At 41.2% G+C, this 19009-nt stretch overlaps 1 protein-coding gene across 2 annotated transcripts in view; it reads right to left on the reverse strand.

Annotated features, from left to right (window-relative positions):
- JAK2 (Janus kinase 2) overlaps positions 1–18246 on the reverse strand; it is a 153759-nt gene extending 135513 nt beyond the window's left edge. Inside the window, exon 1 of one of the 2 annotated variants that reach the window (XM_067543052.1) lies at positions 18154–18246. The gene's annotated coding sequence lies outside the window, so the exon portion shown is untranslated. The remainder of the gene's footprint in view (positions 1–18153) is intronic. The other variant, XM_067543049.1, reaches the window with a different exon arrangement.
- Positions 18247–19009: the final 763 nt, after the last annotated feature.

Raw genomic sequence — 19009 nt, forward strand, 5'->3', positions numbered from 1 at the left:
GAAGACATTCATGTTTAGTGGTGTATTCTTTCTTTGATTCAAATCTAATGGCAATTAAACCATCACATACTTCCAATTCACTGAACATTAATGGAGGGGGGACAGACCTGTTAAAATTTACCTGAATGCATTTTACTTAAATAGCTCCATACAGTTCTAAGAACGACTTTAATTCTAAAATGAAATTATATTTCAACACATTTAGTTTCTTGCTTTTATGCTTCAGAAAGAATAATAATCGCTGCATTTGATACATATATAACAACCATATGTAATTACATAAAAGAGAATGTTTTGATGAAAGCAGGAATAATGCTACTGGTCTCTTAGCCACTATAATTATACAGCACATTTACAGGTATGATTTCTCAATGTATGCATCCTCTGCCTTATTCCTGCAGCAGTAACACTAGTAATAGAACAGAGGTATTAATATGGCCTCATTAGCCTTTTCCCCGACCCACTTCCAATTGATGTAGGGTCCTAGTAGCCACCGTTTGCCCAGCCTATGTAGAGGCCCAGCAACCAAAGGCAGTGCTAGCCCATTGGGGGCTCTAAGTAGGAATACTTTCCCTCCAAACAAACACACACACAATGCGTACTAAAAAGGCAAATAGGGAGCTCCCTTGAACTGCTCGATGCCTTAAACAATTGCTTAGTCTGCTTATGCCTAGTGCTGGTTCTGCCAACAACAGTGGGAGGATCTCCAGATGACCTTAGAGTTCCTCCAAGAGAAGAAGTAGCAGAAGTATGGCTTTCACACCCCTGCCAGACACCTGAGACTCACTGGAAAATCATCAAAGTTGAACTCTTGTCACATTCTCCTTTTTTTGATCATCCCTGCCTCTCCCCAACTCCCTCTGCTTCAGGACCTCAGTCTTCACAGCATCCCCCCCACCCCACCCCTTTATCATTCCACTCCTCCACTTCCCCCTTCCTTTCCTCTCTCCCCCCTTCTTTCCAACTGAACTTCTCCCCACACTTTGTGGCCTCAAGTCCATCGCACCAGCATTCCCTTTGTCCCCACCCCTACTCTAATAATGTCCTCTCCCATAAACAAATGGAACAAAAATAAATAAAATAAATAAGACACGTGGCCATCATTACCCTCAGTGTTTGCTTGTATGCTGTATCCATTCCTACACCCTCGGTCTGCTTTTTGTCTTTATAGATCAAAAGCTTTAGTTGGCATAATTCTTGGACAGATTTGTTACCAGAAAAGGGACTCAACTTTACTAAGCATCATCATAAAAATGCAGACTTTAAATCTCTGATGCACAACCCACAGTCAGCCAAGCCTACTGCTCTTCTTCCCCAGAGAAAGTGTGAAAGGTCAGGGCAGTGGATCTGAATACCCTGTTTTTCAGGAGGCTCCACTGAAATTTGGGCAGCAGCTGGGGCATCTAAGAAAAAATACCAGTCCTTAAGGGGGGCATGTGGTTGTCAGACAAAAGTGACTGGAAGCAGGAACAGAGGGAATTACAGATGGAAGACCAATGAAAATGCAAAAGGAAAAAGAGTAGGGATCAGACAGAAGAAAAATGGAGGAAATGGGGAAGGGGAGCAGACTGGGAAAGAGACAGGAAGGCTCAGGGATGAGAGGAAAGAAACAGGAGAGAATCTGATAAAAATGGAACAGCGCAACAGAATGAAAGGAAGATAACATCAAACTGCTATGGTGATAACAGCAGAATGAAAGCAGGAGATGGAAGGACAGAGAAAGGACGGGGAATTGGGGAGAAAAAGCACCAAGACATAATTTTAAGGACACTAAATGGTTTTATTTAGTCACTGGTGTGCACTGTATAATTACTGTAAAAATCACTGAGGATGATCAACTTAATTTCTGTGAAGCAATATGCAAATTAGGCATCACCTTTAGGCTCTTGTCAAGCTTACAGAGAGGCTGATGCTGGGAAATTGTGAAACACTTCTGGAAGCTCTCGCACGTCATTGCCAAGATCCAGGTACTCTGATGCTATGGGTATTTGTATAAACAGCATGGTAGAGGAGCAGCAGGATGTTTAGCACTTTTTTTCAAACACACTGAAAGTAGCTTACATCAGTGTTTCTCAACCTGTTAGGAAGCAAGTACCCCCTAACTTCTGAAAATTTTAAATAAGTACCCCCACACTCAATTTTCCACGGGATTTTATATTTACAGACTAATGTGAGCCATATGTTGGAAGAAGGGCTGAGTATATAAGGCCGTGATATGACAGATGTCAGATCTAGTGTGGATAGGGTTACCACCTTTACACCAGAGGTGCACAACTCAAGTATGCACCTGGGCTAGAGGTGATGTTGGCCAAAGCTAGGAGGCTTTGAGCAGCATGCCAATGCTGGGAAATATAAAGCACCATGCCAAATTTTTTGCCATAGTTTTGAGAGGAGGAAGGGCTGTGAGAGAGACAGGGAAGGAGGGCGAGAGAGAAAGAGACAGGAAAAGAGGATAACTGCTAAAATTTGGGAATGTACAGTAGTGAAACTGACAAGTTTTCTGGGCACTGGGCTTTGAGCCAGAGAGGGGGGCTGCCACCTGGGCAAGTTGCATGTGGCTGCCGCCTGGCTGCTAATCTGGGAAGTGGGCGACTGCCACTCAATCCGAGCTGGGGCAGAGGAGGCTTCTGCGCTGGCTGGGACCCAGAGATGTGGGCAGGCAACTGCTGCCCATCTTCAAGCCGGGGCACAGGAGGCGGTCCCTTGGCTCAGAGCCGGGGTTCAGGTGGCTGCCACTCAGCTGCAAGCCCAGCATGGTGTAAGCCATAGTTTCTCAACCTGTGGTACGCGTACCCCTGGAAAGTGCTAAATTCAAAGCAAGTGGTCATTGTGTGTGATGATCAGAGGTCAAAGATTCTAGATTCATTCCTTACTCTCCATTATCAAATTAAGAGCCCACATGGGCAATGACCCTATGATCTTGTTTTCTGTGAGAAGCTGTAAGTATGGAATCAAGGAAAGATCATTTATTTCTGGACTATTTGGATTCTAACAAGGCAGAATAACTGATGAGAAGACAAAAGAACCCCAGAATTATTCTATGTAGCCCTGAGAGACTGGGGGGAAACTGGCAGATTACTACATCTCCACTACCATTTGGAATTATATAGACTGTGACTTACCTTGTACATATATTTCACCTGCTTTAACCTCTCAATAACTCATTTCCTTTTCTTGGCTAATAAACCTTTAGTTAGTTTACTATAGAACTGGCTATCAGTACTGTCTTTGGTGCAAGATCTAGAGTACCAATTGATCTGGGGTAAGAGACTGGTCTCTTAGGACTGGAAGCAACTTAAATCTGGTGTGATTTTTTATTTAAGTGATCTTTTATCACAAAGTCCTATTTGTCTGGATGGCAAGATACACTGGAGAATCTAACGGGACTGTCTGTGATCCCATGGTAAAACTAGTGTAGTGATACAGGAAGTCACATGTGTTACTGGTTTGGTGAAATCTAATTATAGAACACACCACTAAGCTTAGGGTGTCTCCCTTTTTCTGGCAGTCTGCCCTAAGGAAGGCACTCACAGTGGCTCGCGAGCCACTCCAGACAGCCTGACACCTGAGTCTCCAGTTTGTCAGGATGCCAGGCAATTACTCACAGCAACTGGCCCCCATCCAGTCTTTTTCAGCTGGCTTTATTTTCCTCCTCCATCCTCTATTCCTTGCCATTTTCTTCTGTCTACATCCTCAATCTGTACTGTACTGCCCAAAGTTTTCCCACTTTTTCCCCTGCCCTTGTTGGACATTTCTCTTTCCAATTTCCCCCTCTGCCTCTTTCTCCTACCACTCTTCCTCATGTCAGAGTTTCCAAAAAGTACTGATTTTCCTATTTGAAGTAAGATGATCCAGTCTACGGAACAGCCTTTTTAGAAGACAAACCTTTTATATTTTGTATTTGTATCATTCAAAAGCAATTTGCTTGCTACAAGAAGCTTCTGAAGCTGATAACCTGCAATATTTTCTTGTAAAAGAGCCATCAAAATCCCCACTTAGAAGTGACCCATTAGAAGTACAGATTATTAAAATAACCATTTGTGTATGATAAAACAAAACAAGAGACAAAAGAAAAAATATCTTGTGGCAGGTATAGCCATCACGAGAGACTAACTGTTAAACAGGCAACACAGCTGCACAAAATTACATACCATACTGATGAAAAAAGTAGTCTTATGGAAACTATGTTAATTTATGATTATATCATTCATGAAGAATAATACTGCAGTTGCTCTTTCCTCTCTCAAATGAAGAGATTACTTTACTCAATTGTTTATTAGCAATGGTATAGAGCTGTGAAGTTCAGATCCAGACTTTCCCAAAGTTCCAGGGCACTCTGAGTCATGATTTTGGGGTAAAGGTCCATCATCTTCAATAATTATATTGCTTTTCCCCTGTAATGTTCTGCATAAGATATTGAAAGCCCTCCCCCACCCAAAACAAGCAAACAAACATAAAAGATACAAGAAAAATTAACCTTAGATTTCACAAAATGCCCAAGTGTTACATTTATCATCAACTTTCCATTAAGAAATAAGCAGATGGTTTTTTCTATATTTGCTCTGCTATAATTGTCCTTTGGATGTCTCTTTGCTGAGATAGACTGTGGTGCTGATGGTGAAAGGCACTGGAGATCTGTGTATAGCTGAAATACAGATCTTTGACTATCAAATATTTGAGACAGATGTACATTATATTTCACACAGCAGAAACAACTAATGAGATTGGTTTTTTTGTTTTTGTTTTGTGCTTTTCAGACTATGAGAGTGTCAGGTGAAGAGGTGTCAGAAATGATAGAAGAATAGGAACAGAGGGAGTGAGGAGAAAAAAGTGGGAGAGAGAGAAAAGGAGAAAGCAGACAGGTGAGATTTTTTTCTATGCATGCATCCCTGAAGAAGAGCTTTGTGTAGCTTGAAAACTTGTTTCTTTCACCAACAGAAGTTGGTCCAATAAAATATATTACCTCACTTGCCTGGTCTCTCTGAAGACTTGGTAGACTTTTCCAATGCTACATTATTTGTGGCCAGACTTTTCTTGCAACTCTCTAAGAAATTAATGCTCTCTCTATCAAATCATGGTTAAGTTTGATATGCATTGTATTAATCCTGTTTGCTTCAACATGGTGAGAGAGATGGTCAAGATCACCCAGGTTATTATTTAGTCTTCTATTTTCTTGTGTAAGAGAAACACACAGTCACTGCTCCACCACCACCAAACTAAACATGAGGATCAGAATTTTGTTTTCCTTGGCCATGACATCCAGAATAAATGGGCAATAGATGGAAAGACAAATTAATGAGCTGATATCCGCACACGGTTAAAGTCTATAAAATCCACAGCTGATCTGTCACCTCTCTCATTGCTTCATACACACCATTTAGCACTTTTTATATGGCTGTAATCATATTATGAAATTTTCTAAAGCCAGACTCTGTGAAGACTAGTGTAGTGATAAAATTTAGGTGATCTGCTCGTTAGATTTTGTGAAGACTTTGCAGATGTTTCGAAACAACTAAAAGTACCGAAATTAGCCCATAGCTTATTTTGCTCATACTCTACTCGGTCTTTGAAAGACTGCGTAATTCAGTAATCCAGACATGGATTAAAAGCCACAACCAAGAGATAAGACATAATGTGTACTGCTATTTTATAATATGTTTATGTCTAGGTATGTCCTTCCTCATGAAGATACACATTACTCAGCTAGATATACATTTACACTGTCATTAAAACAAAAGCAATGAAACTATAGTCACCTGCATTACATCTCATTTTATATTTTATATTAATAAGAATGTAATAACTCCAGTATTGTATAATAACCAATTCATTCAACTGCATCAATAATGAGGTACACTGAATAATCTCAAAAGGTTCCTCATCCATTACAATGTTCTAAGCATTAAAAAAAAAGGGAGGGCGGGGGGCCTGAGATCACAGAAACTGACTATAAGACTAATTCTGTTGGACTAAATCTTTTCGGTTGAAATGCAGCAGCAATAGCAAGGCAAAAAGCAAGTCTTGCTAATTTACATAAACTACTATTTAATTCCATTACACATGATTAGAAAAACAGACAAGGACTTATAACCCTATATAAATGGTTCTGCTTATTTTTCACATAAGAAAATAAAAAACCTGCTAGAAAATGAAAAATCAGCAGGATTTTTTTTTTTTAATTGCATGTAAAATGTTGTAGCTGCAGGTAAGATCTGTTTGTATTTACTTCAAAAAGAACCATAGTCTGATACAAATTATTTAACATATGTACTGTGGTAAGGGATAGAGTCCTCAGTCGGGCTGGGGGACGCACTGTGCTTAGGCACTATACACACAGTGACCGTCCCTGCCTCAAAGATCTAAAAGTGTGGATAATTAATTTTCTTGATCATCAACTTCTGTACAATTGTTACGAAACAGGGGTTCTTGTATATTTTCATGGCATGGGCCACCTTCCTCCCTAACCTCTCAGTATTGTTCAGATTTGCAATTGCCCTCCCTCCCTCCCCCCCCCGGCAACTAGTTTAACTGCTTGCATCTCAAACATGTACAGGTACAGTTATTATTATTAAAGGCAGTGACTGTCATTGGTTTTGCTTTTTTCTTTCTCACTCCTATTTCTTGGCTCCTGCCCCCCACACATCATCTTCTATTCCTCCATTCTCAATACATTCTACACCTACCTGCCTCCTCTTTCCACTCAAAAAAAAAATCAAAAAAAAATCAAGTTTTCCCCCAAAATCTATTAGTAGCCACTCTCACAATCAAGGCTCCCTCTAGGCAACATCAATCCTTCTTATCCCCCACACCTCAAAATGAATTCTGGCTCCCCCTCATAATCAACAGCCCCCATAGTAAGACATTTTCCTCCATTGAAATTCATTTTTGCTTACCTCCGCACAATTACAATAAATTTTTCACAATCTCCTTCATTCACAAATAAATCCAAACTAATTTTCTCTCCACAGCTAACATCCATACCCCTCACCACCTTCCCTCCATCTCAAAAATCAATTCTCCTCCATCCAGACATTTAAAGTGTGGCTAGCACAGCTTTTAACTATAATGCTACTTGGCAAATTCAATAAGTTCCTGAGCAGTAGAATAATAATTGTGCTTTATTTACTCTGCTGCTGTTACCTTTTTCTCTGTTTTTCTCTGGATGCCCTCACTTCCTGACTGCAGAGCCATGATATAGGAACATAATTCTGCTCTAAAGAAGTAGATGCTGACACACTGGAGGAGGCTGATCTGGAGAGGATCTGAAGCCTGCTATCCCATCTTTCAGTGGGCAGATCCAGCCCTTGGCAAGACAAGAAGGCTAGTCCTGGGAACTGCTTGGGTGTGGAAGTGGCTAGGGGAGGTGGAGGTGATGGGCACTACTACTGCAGGTGGTGGCCCACGTATTTAATGGCAAAAAAGATTGGGAGGCTCCAGTCAGTGCACTGGGACAGCAGAAGGAGCTCAGCAGGATTGTGGAAAGGAAATCAGTCAGTAGAGAAGACGTGGGGATCCAGGAGCCAAAGAGACAGCTTTTGGGAGGATGGGAACAAGAAGGGAGCCTTCAAGTAAACTATCTCCACTCCTGGTCTTGGCTTCCCCTGATAAGCCCACACCTGAATCACTTCTCTTCCACAGTCCTGCTGAGCTCCTGCTCCTTGCTGCTGAACTGAGTTGCTCCTCCACATGGTGCTTCCCATCCTGGCTCCAGGGAACCATGAGGTGTGGGAAGAAAGAGACTGATGGTGGAGACAGCTTCTTTTATGGAGCAACAGACCATAGTGCCAGCTTCATCATAATGCCTTGGTGTCCTGGCTGGAGCTGCATGCAAGCAATTTGAGCTAACAAAGGGTATGGCTGGTCCAGTTTGCTATGCACCACCGGGAAGGACTTGTAGACTACAATTTGAGAACTTCTTTTAAAAAACACTTTGATAGTATGGCTGAAGCCTGCTAAAATACATAAAATGGACCAAACACTATCTTACTTTAACAGGCAGGTAAAAAAAAGACTTCAACTTCAGGGTTTTTTTAGTACAAGAAAAGTTGTATTCATATTCGCTAGTAACCATTAAAAATGGTTGATTTGCAATTACTAAATATAGCCTTTACACCAAATTTGATACTTCAGGAGCATATACTATATCTATGAACCTTTATTTAAGCTTAATTTATTTATTCAGATTCTAAATTTTTGCTTTTTATTATGTTAGAAAATAGCGAAAGATGTATTTATTTACTGGATAATTAATTTTTCTAGCAGTGATTTGTGTCAAGCTGCATCTGCAAAAAAAATTAGAATTCAATTAAAAATGGAGAAAACCAGCATGGTAAAATTAGTTTTTATTAGTTAAATAAAACAATCTTAAATGTGCTGCATACACAGGAAAACACAAATGATTTATTAAACAGTTAGTGAATTGAACTGATTGTTTCTGATCACCATGACCTTCAAGGTTTTAGAACTAGCAGATCTCATGTTTTCACAATTCACACCTCATTTTTATTCATAGATTGAAAGAGGAAAACAAGTTTACCTGTTTTTTCAGCTTCCAATCAGTTCCTAAACTTCAAATGAACTAGTCATTGAACTGGATTAGTTGAATAAACTGAAATTAAGAAAATACTCTCTGCATCTGTGAAAGAGGCTACTGCTGTTAAAAACTGGTTTACAACCTTAACAAATTCTAGTTTCAGGTGCTTAGCTAGTGACTTCCACCAGTTTTGTGGGTTGACTTTCTTTAAATCTGTGGCAGCAAAACATGTACTGCTGGAATGTTTTTTTAATTTAATTTTAATAGATTATAGTAAATTTAGGCTTTAACATAGGTTTGTCAATTTCAAATATAATTTGAACAGGTTTATTTTTAAAAAGAAAATGTATTTAATTTAAAATTTAAAAATCCAATTTAATTATCCATTTTCATTCATACTGTCTCAAGAGGAACATGTTCTTTTTCTCTCCTAGAGCACCAGTCAGTGCAGGGGGGAAAGCCGCTTTCCACTGCACCGTATCTCCTGAACACAGTGCTTCAATACCACGATGAGGGGCATTACAGGTACATTCCCCCTAAGGATTCACAGTCAGGGATATGTGAATTACAGGATGACAAATCAAAGCAGTGGTGCGTTTCTTAACCAGAGAGCACTTTGGGAGGGAATGTCATGACACCAACAATTTAACATGAAATAGCAAATGTGTGCTACCTAAGACATTCAGTCTGAAAGGATAGCTTTTGATACTGCAAGAACTAGCTTACAACTAACCTAACTAGTACATCACTGCAATACAGAGATCTGCATTATACAGTCTATTGTGTAAATCTCATGTGGGAGCACTAACCTGAGGCTAGCGACCTATGTTGCAGCATCTCTGACTGAACAAGCTTTAGACATGACCTTCTGAAGAGTATCCTCCAAAAAGAAAAACAATGATAAACATATGAAGACAGCCCTGTTGAAATTCTTTTGGACAAATGCTGACTTTTAATAAACTATAGTATGCAATCTGTAGCAAAGAGATCAAGTAACACAAAGCTCTAGATTTTTTTTAGTTTTTATTTTAAAGGCTCTGAATAAAGGAATTCCTTCTTTACCAACCAAAACATCCTTCTAATAGCAGCTGGAACTATCCTACATTAAGGAGCATGAATGGGAACAGGATACTCATCTTATGCTGGCGAATGTCATTATGTAGACAAGTAAATAATATATTAACTTAAGTCCCTAAATATTATAGCTATTCAAACACCTTTCCAGGTTATTCTGATATCCACTCTTCTCTATATTGAAGCTCATACAGTCTCCATATATTTGTTTTATTTGTATCATAAATTAACAAAAAAATCAAAATGGTCATGTTTAAAAAAAATACATGTTTTTAGCTTCAACTGATAAGTCCACAGACGGTGAGAAAAACAACTTGGCTAACAGACCAATGGTTCTGCTAGTAACTTAGAAAGCTGATTTGGAGAAGTACAGATTCTAACCCCCACCCCATCCTCCAAAACAGCCCATCTTAGACTGATTCTGTACATAAGTGAGAGCATCAGTGTAATTTTATTAACTTCAACAGAAATACCTCTTAAGCTTTCCTCTTCCTCCTACTGTGTTTATGCCAGTAACTGTGCAACTGCTCAAACAGTTGAAAACATGGCCGATTATTTTTAAGCACACCTTAAACAAATGCACAGTTCAGTCTCCCCTTGATATGCATAGTAAACTCATTAGCTTTAATGGGAGTAATGCATGCTCATCCTCAATGGGAAAATATATGCTAAACAAACAGTGAGTCAGTTAATACAGCCCTTAGCTTACTGATTTTACAAGCCAAAGTGAAGGTTACCTGAAAAGCCAATTTCCATGTATCCAACATATCTAATTTAAGCCATTAAACGTACACATCTATCAATTATACAAAAAAGTCACATTTTATTCAATGCAGAGATCTGAAAATCTACTTGGGAAGCAGAACTTTTCAGTATACATAAACATGTGTCTCTTTTAAAGTAACAGTTTTCATTAACATTGATTACTATTGCTAGTTGTGGGCATCTTGATTCTAACCAGATAATTTGGAAGCCAAAGGTAAGACCTGTAAAACCAGTTTTCATTCTCCTATAAAACTGGCCTAATAAGCTAAGGAACATTACCACATATCCATTAAATAACTGGTTTAAATATTGCACAGTATATTAAAAGCACTGATTGCTTAAGGAGCAAAAGAAAAAAAATAAACTAGTTAGAATAGCCAGTACCAGAAATGATTTCAAAAGTGTCACTGCCTGGTGTAAGATTAAAAATGCCCATATTTTCAAAGCTATTTTGAAAAAGATTTGACAGCGTATGCATTTGAAAACCTCACATAGTGAGAAACATTTCTAAACAGCACATGCAACAGTCTGCAAAGGGAGATAAAGTTAGATTACGCCCTTTTTAGTTTCTCTAGGATATACAAAGGTGATTTTAGAAATGTTTGGTTTTATTTTTAGTTCAGTTTGTGTCATTCTCCCTATCCTTAGATTTATAAGGAATATAAAGTTTAGCCTTCTTTGTTTTTGCTGTGGACTAGAGAATTGGAGTAGGTAGTTGGGGGAAATCTGATGGTAGCTGAGGAAACCATATCATATAGAGTGGCTGCTTTCGGGCTCTAACCCACCATCCATTCCCACCATATAAACATACATAGACTAGTGGTGTCCCAGAGACTAAGGCCACGTCTATACTGACGGTGGCAAATTCGCCGCCGCCAGATCGATCTTTCTGGATCGATTGAGCGGTCAGTGTAGAGCTGCTCAATCGATCAGGAAGTCAACACTGGTAAACCACCCCCTCAAGTAGTGTAGCGCTGCGTCGACAGGAACAGCGTGCAGTGTAGACAGCGCGCAGAAGGGAAGCACAGAAGTCGATGTGAGTTATGCAAGCTACTCTGCATAGTTTGCATAACTCCCGTCGACTGCCGCCGAATCTCTGTAAGTGTAGACCAGGGCTCAGTGAGCACGGAGGCGTTCGGGGTAAGCATGCAAGAGGCCACATTGCCACATCTCTTTATGAGCCTTTGGGTTTTTATAACCCTTCTTGTGCCCCGCTGCTTCATGATGCAGATTGGAAGGAGTTGGGGGCCCAGCATCCCTTGCAATGATTTTATGTTTTATCTAATAAACAGCCATAGTACCGTACTAATACATTTTGCGGGGATAGCACTAAACACGCAAGAGCATCACTAATGATTCATGTGAATTTTGGCAAATGTTCAGAATCCTTTAGATTGGGAAACTGCTGGCAGGAAAACAATTTACTGGTTTGCTCTTTTCTACAAAAGTAATTTTACAGTATCTACTTTAAAAACGATCACCAAGCCGCCCCATACATCGTACACTTCACTTCTCTCTCATTTACCTAGTTTGTCTCCCGGAAGATCATCCTAAAAGTGAAGCCTTACTCAAAAAGCTAGATACTGAAGAGCCTTCGGTCTTTATATGATGGACAAAATCCTTTAGAAAATACATTCATCTTTATATTTCATTTGAATCTGTCATTCTGTCTTTCTCCAACATTTATTTAATTTACCACAGAACACTTCCACTGAAGTCAATGGGCTGCATCCCTGTATGCAGTTGCAGGACTGAGGCTTCAGAGGGTCAGCTGAGTAACATAAGTACAAGATGTAGCTTTTGTAATATCTACTTTGATTAGAATTTAAAAAAAAATTCCATTTCCTCTTTAAAAATTCCCCTGCAGTGCTGGAAACCAAAAGGGTAGCAGCATAGTAATGCATGAGAAATACAAAGTGAAACTTACAGTAAACTAACTGAAAGTGACCAGCCTATTTCACTGACCCAAATTAATGCAGAGCAAAAATTAAAAACATACTCTTAAAAAATTCTAATTTAAATTGTGTGAAGTATCTGCATTTCAGTATTTAAGGTTTTAACTCTAGACCACCGGTTCTCAGCCGCCCTCCCACCCACCCGCCCGTGTGAAACCCTGCCGCCGAAAATGGGGAAACAGCGGAAGGGCTTCGGCGGCGGGTATTGTTTCCGCCGCGAAACCCCGCCGCAAGTCCCCTCCCTTTTTTTCCCCGAGTGGTACTCGGGTCGGGTACAGTCGGGTCAAGTGGTACTTGACCTGACTGTACCTGGCCCAAGTGGTACTCGGGGAAAAAAAGGTTGAGAACCGCTGCTCTAGACCAAGAAAAATGGTCTGAATTTATTTTTATTTTGCCAGTGCTCCTTTAAAATACAGAGACTGTGAACAAATTAAAAACCTACAAATGTTTCTAGCTCAGATTTGTTTAGTCTGTTTCTGAACAGTAATTGTACCACATGAAAGTCATCTCATAAACTGCTCTCTAACCCAAAGCAATGTTCTTCATTATTCCTTTAAAGAAATCATAATCTGTTATGCTATCTTTTATGGTTGTAAAGTCTGATCCTTCAAAAATGTATGCATGTGAATAATTTTACTTATGTCCTATTGATTTCACAAGTATAAATATTTTCACAACTGAACTCCAATGACAGTGGATAGAACACTGGACTGGGTTTCAGAAGATCTCTGTTCTATTCCTAGGTCTGCTGGATAACCTTGGGCAAGTCACTTCACCACTCCGTGCCTCAATTTCACCATCTGTAAAAAGGGACCTCCTTGTAAAGCACTTTGAAATCTACTAATGAAAAGCACTATATAATAAGAGCTAGATTATATTATTACTTCAGTACTAGGAAAAATGGCTGAAACAATAATTAGAAACAGAATGATAAAACACTTAGATGGACACGATATGACAAGGACAAACCAGCGCATCACCTGTAAAAGGATATCGTGCCTCTAAAATCTACTAGAATCTTTGAACATTTCAACAAAATAATGGATAAAGGAGAACCAGCTGAAATAATTGAATTGGATTTTCAAAAAAATCTTTAAAAAAAAAATCACACCAGAGGCTCTTAAGGAAACTGTGTAGTCATGGCAATGAGAAAGAAACTACTGTCATAGATTAGAAACTGCAAACATTTATGCATGTTTGTAAATGTTTGCATGATTGGGACATAAATGATCAGTTTTCAATATAGTTAAGGTCGTACTAAATTCACTGCTGTGAAAAACATGTCATGGACTGTGAAATCTGGTCTCCCTCATGAAATCCAGCTATTGTAGAGGACTCGCAGTATTGCTACCCTTACTTCTGTGCTGCTTTCAGAAGTGGGTGGCCAGAGAGCAGCGGCTTCTGGCTAGGCACCCAGCTCTGAAGGCAGTGCTGTCAGCAGCAGCAGTGCAGGAGTGAGGGTGGCATAGTATGGAGGGGGTCATTTTTTGGGGGGCAGGGCCAGCCTTACAGGTGGGCAACCACCCAGAGGGTCATGGTCACCTCTGCCACACATACCCCGCCCCACACACACACAGCCAGCCCAAAGCCCCTTTAACTCCTGAGCCCTGGGCCTGGAGTCAGGGAGAGGCAGGGCAGGGGGGCACCCCAGCCAGGTGCTCTTACCAAGTGCCAGACTCTAGCTGCTAGTTCCAGCCTCGCTGGGGAGGGATAGGACTTCCTTTTCCCCTGCATAGGCTGCTCCCAGGACTGAGTCAGACCCACCTCTGGAAACCAACTCTGGCTGCAAGAAGCTCCACAACTGCCAGCTGGGAGCCCAGCTCTGAAGGCAGCATTGCCATCAGCAGCAGCGCAGAAGTGAGAATGGTGCAGCATGGTATCACCACCCTCACTTCTGCGCTAGTTGGTGGTGGCGTTGCCTTCAGAGCTGGGCTGCCAGTCAGCTACCACCACGCTCAGGCTGCCCAGCTCTAAGGGCAGTGCTGCTGATAGCAGCATTGTACAAGTAAGGGTGTGACTACCGTGACCTCCCTACAATAGCCTGCAAAAATTGCAGGTGACAATCATTTAAGTTAAAGCCTAAAAAATATCATGGAACTCTAATAAACCTAGATGAATGAGCAGCACAATGGCAGATAAAAGTCTATGCCAACAAATACAGTAATTCACATTGGAAGAAATAATTTAAACTAATCATTCATATTGCTGGGTTCTAAATTAATTTCAAGCACTCAGGAAAAAGACCTAGACAACAGGGTGGGCAGCTCTATGAAAAACTGTTCACCCTTTTTCCAGACCACTGGAATACTGAACATAAGAGGCAATTTTGTATACCAGAGATGAACAGTCTAAACATAGTGGCACTACACAACTTAATGCACTGAGAAAACAAAATGTTAGGCTGTATAAAGAATGGAACTGAAAATAATACTGAAAATATAACACTGGTATAGACTCATCTGGAATACTGTTTCATCCTGTCTCCAAAAAAAGAAAGCAGAAATAGAAGGGCATCAGAGACCAGCAACAAAAATTATTAGAGGCATGGATAGGCATTGAAGACATTGGGACTGTTTAGCTGAGAGAGGAGATCAGTAACAAGGGATGTGATAGAGTACAACAAAATAATAAGAAGGTAAATTGGATGTTCTTATTCTCCTCTCAGCTAAGAACACTACGTTAAACTTAAAAACAACACATTTAAAATTGAGCAATTTTTTTTTAAACACAGTGCATAATTAGTCTGTGGAACTCACTGCCACAAGATCATTGCTGCCAATAGTTTAGTAGGATTTTAAAAAGACTAGACATGTATAGATTTAAAAGAACATCTATAGTTACACTAAAAAATTATAAGGACATAAATACCCATGCTTCAGTGCATAAACTAGCCATCAACTGATGGGTTTGAAAGAAATTTATCTTATGGGAAAGCTATTCCATAATTGTCTTCTACAGATTTATTTGTACCTTCCTCTGAAGCATCTGGTACTGCAGATTGCAGAATGTCAAGAGAAAGGGCACTAGTCTACATGGACAACTAATTTAAATGTGGCATAGCAATTCCTAGGGTCCTGTAGTGCCACAGTGTGTAGACTATTCATCTCTTTTATACAACATTTCCCCTTGTTTTCAGCATTGTATAACTAGACAAGTTCAATATGGAGGGGGTGGGGGAATCACCTTTCTTTTCATCATCAACCAGATACTGCCCATTGCAAGCGACAGGCTATCAGACTTAACAGACCAATGATCTAGTCCTATATGATAACTCCCATTTGCCTAAATGATGAAGGACACAAGATGCTGTGTGGAATGTTATACCATCCAGTAAAATGCTGATGAAGTGGGTTGCAGCCCACGAAAGCTTATGCCGACAGAAATTATATATGCTAGTCTTTAAAGTGCTACAGGACTCTCATTGTTTTTGTTGTTTTACACATATCTAATAAAATACACACACTACAAATCTTCAGGTGAAAGTACTGGATGCACAGTAGTGTCTTTTTGTGAGTCTCAGTCATTTTATTTGCTTTAGTTTTGCTTTGAAAGTTTCCAGAGATAATACACTTTATGGAATAATCTGTAAAATGCCATGCCCAGAAATTCAAGAAAACTTCTCTAGTTCACCTTTCTATAATTTAATTATGTCTGAACCAATGTAAATCTAATGAGAGAAATACAGACATGATCCTGAATTGAAACCCTGAGGCCAAATGCTGATTGTTTTACTCATATGTGTAGCCTCACTGGCCCTGATCCTGTGCTGAGAACCACACAGGTGGAACCCCGCATTGAGAGCCCACTGAAGTCAGTGCAGGTATAATAAAAATATGAATGCTGCTTCTTAGTTACATGAATGTATAGTGTAAAAATATGTCATATGCCCCCAGGCTGAGATATAAAACTTAGAGAATGATAATGAAAATATTAATCCAATTCCGTAACTAGCTTCCTTTTTTGTCATACTCTGTGGCTGTGCATAACAGTTTATTTCCAACTTGTTTAAGAACAGCTATTCCACAAAGCATATGTCAACTCCTACATTATTCTGTCCATCCTCTTCTAATGACAGCAAGTAAGGAGGAGGAGCAACAGCATTAATTCCTTCATTTTCCCTTTTACTGTCCTAAAAAATAATCTAATTTATCTATCAAGAATGCTAACCCATCTATTACAGCTTTGTAAGCTTCTTGCTGATTAAAATTTCCCCTCCCAAACACTACTTCCCTATGTTCTGTTATTGGTATTTACAAAAATGAAAAAGCTCTACAAAGAGCTCAGCAATAAAATCCCTTCCCAGTCTTCTCTGGGGGGAGCCACAAGCTATTGACTAGCATCATTATTCCTTCATACTGTTACTAGTGAGGTTCCTTACTGTGTAATTGTCCATTATAGGAGTTTTAAACCTTCCTCTGAATCATCTGGTACTGGTCACCACCAGAAACAGGATAGACTATATGTTCTCATCTATTATGGCAATGCTTGTGTTCCTACCTGGTCCTCACAACACCATCCCATTATCCAAAGCAGGGGAGAAAAGAGAAGGCGGCAGTGCATAAGATCATCAAAGCATCACACATATTGCAATTACCATGGAGATGGGGCAGGAAAAGAAGCCAACCAATGTCATCTGTCACAATCTGGCCTCTTCCTGTAGTGCGTAATTCTCTCTATAGATCTACCTCTCTCTCTCTCTCTCTCTCCACTTTTCCTAATATCTGAAATATATTTATATTTGTAACACATGCAGCCCATACATGCATTCAATCTGGTGGTTGGTGAAGAGAGAGGGAGGGGCGAAAGCTTGGCACAATCCTCAATATGTCAGAAAACTTACTGATCTTTCAACAGCTAATCTGTTCAAAACCAATTAAGAAACCAAAGTCAACACAATTTTCTCCAGTTATTCCTGAAGGTCCTCTCTCTGCTCAGCAGATCCCAGAGAAAGGCCCATTGTGACAGCTAATAGTTTACGAATATCAAGGAGAGGGCAATCCATTTCCCTTTACAAATGGAGAGAAGAAGAGACTAGCAAACCAAAATGATCAAGTAGCAATTAGACACCTCAGTAATATACCACTGCAGATAAAAGGTATCTCCCCCCACACAAAAAAACACTTATCTCCTGAAGATAAGAATTATAAATCCATTCACCAATCTCTGAGGGAACTTGCTTCCAAAGCAAGCTATTTAAAAAAAAATCAGACCAGCAACCAGCAAATTAATATTCATTTTGTAATGAAGATTTTAAAACCCTCCATACAACTAAGTCTCAAAAAAATTATTTCCATTTAAAGTCCAATATTTATATTGTATTATCCTCACTGAGGAGCAATAGGCAGAAAGAGGAAAGCATTTCCTACATATCTTAAACACTGATAAAGATCATACATCCCTATAGAACATTTGTTGGGTGCATTATTTATGCACAGGACAGAGATCCCAGTGAACTGCATACACATCATCCGAAAAGAGGAGGAAAGGCCTTTTCTGCTGAGCAGAAAAAACTTCTCATCTCCCTCCCTCTGCAGCTGAAGCCTAAACCAAACAGTTGCAATTACAACAGAGAAGGGAAATCCTTTTTTTGTTTGTTTTTTTCAAGATCTCTTTCCGGAACCATATAAAAACCGTACACAGGCACCTTCAGATTTTGTGTATGCTGCACACTGGCTACATTGTTACTACTTCTAAAAATGCATAATACACACACACACACACGAGAGCCCAGAGAGTCTCTTTGGAGCGGGGCTCGCTACAAGAAGTTCACTGTCACGATGCACAACTACACTCGCCGCCGCCGCCGCTGCTGCTTTTCCTTCCTACCCCATCTGCTCACCGAGCTCCCTCCTGCGTGAAGTCGGACGGGCTGCTCTGTGCCGGGGCCGCGGGCTGATACACAGCCGTGTCCCTGCGATGCCTGAGTGGTGCGCCGCGCCGCGCCGCTGGCTACTCACTCCGCGGTGGCTGCTCCGCAGGCGGGGGCCCGGCTCCGCGTGCGAGCCGCCGGAAGTCGCCGCGCACCCGAGGCTGGTTGGCAGCTCTGCGCTGCGGGACGCTGGCTCGGGGTCCGGCTCGCGGCGCTGCGGGGCCCAATAGGCCTCCTGCCTCCCAGACCTGTGCCCACTGCCGAGGCAGGGACCCCGGCGAGTCACCGACGCGTCACCATCACGTAGGCGGGGGAAGGAACAGGCACTGGCAAGCTCTAGCGGAGAGGGCGGAGCTAGCCAAGCCTACGAGGCTGCGGCGGAGCCTGTCCCCGCCCCAACCCGGGCGGGCCGGCGCCCTCTGCATTCTCACACCCGGAAGCCAGACGGCGACTACCCCGCGCTGGACAAAAGTCGGGCCGCGCGCAGTCCAGCCCGCACCTGGCCGGGGTGGGACCGGAGCCCGCCAGCAGGGAGAGAGGCTGAGGGGCCCCCTGGATCAGTGGGTTTTGTGAGGCGCACACCCAGGAGGCGGCGATAGGGACTCCAGGGAAGAAACGTCAAACCTGTGTGGTGATGTGGGTGGGAGATGATGACTGAGAAGGTGCAGCAGCAGCAGCAAGCAACGGGGAAGTGCTGCCCGCTAGGGCGCTGTGTCTGTGGGAGAGGAGAGGAGAGGAGGGGTAGGGGTAGGGTCTCCGCTTTAAGCTGAGTAGGGCGGGGCTTTGCTGTCAGTGGCGTGTAGGGACACCCAG

This window comes from Emydura macquarii, unplaced genomic scaffold (genome assembly GCF_026122565.2).
Source record: "Emydura macquarii macquarii isolate MOO-44397 ecotype Brisbane River unplaced genomic scaffold, CSIRO-AGI_Emac_v2 contig_767, whole genome shotgun sequence".
Classification (NCBI taxonomy): Eukaryota; Metazoa; Chordata; order Testudines; family Chelidae; genus Emydura; species Emydura macquarii.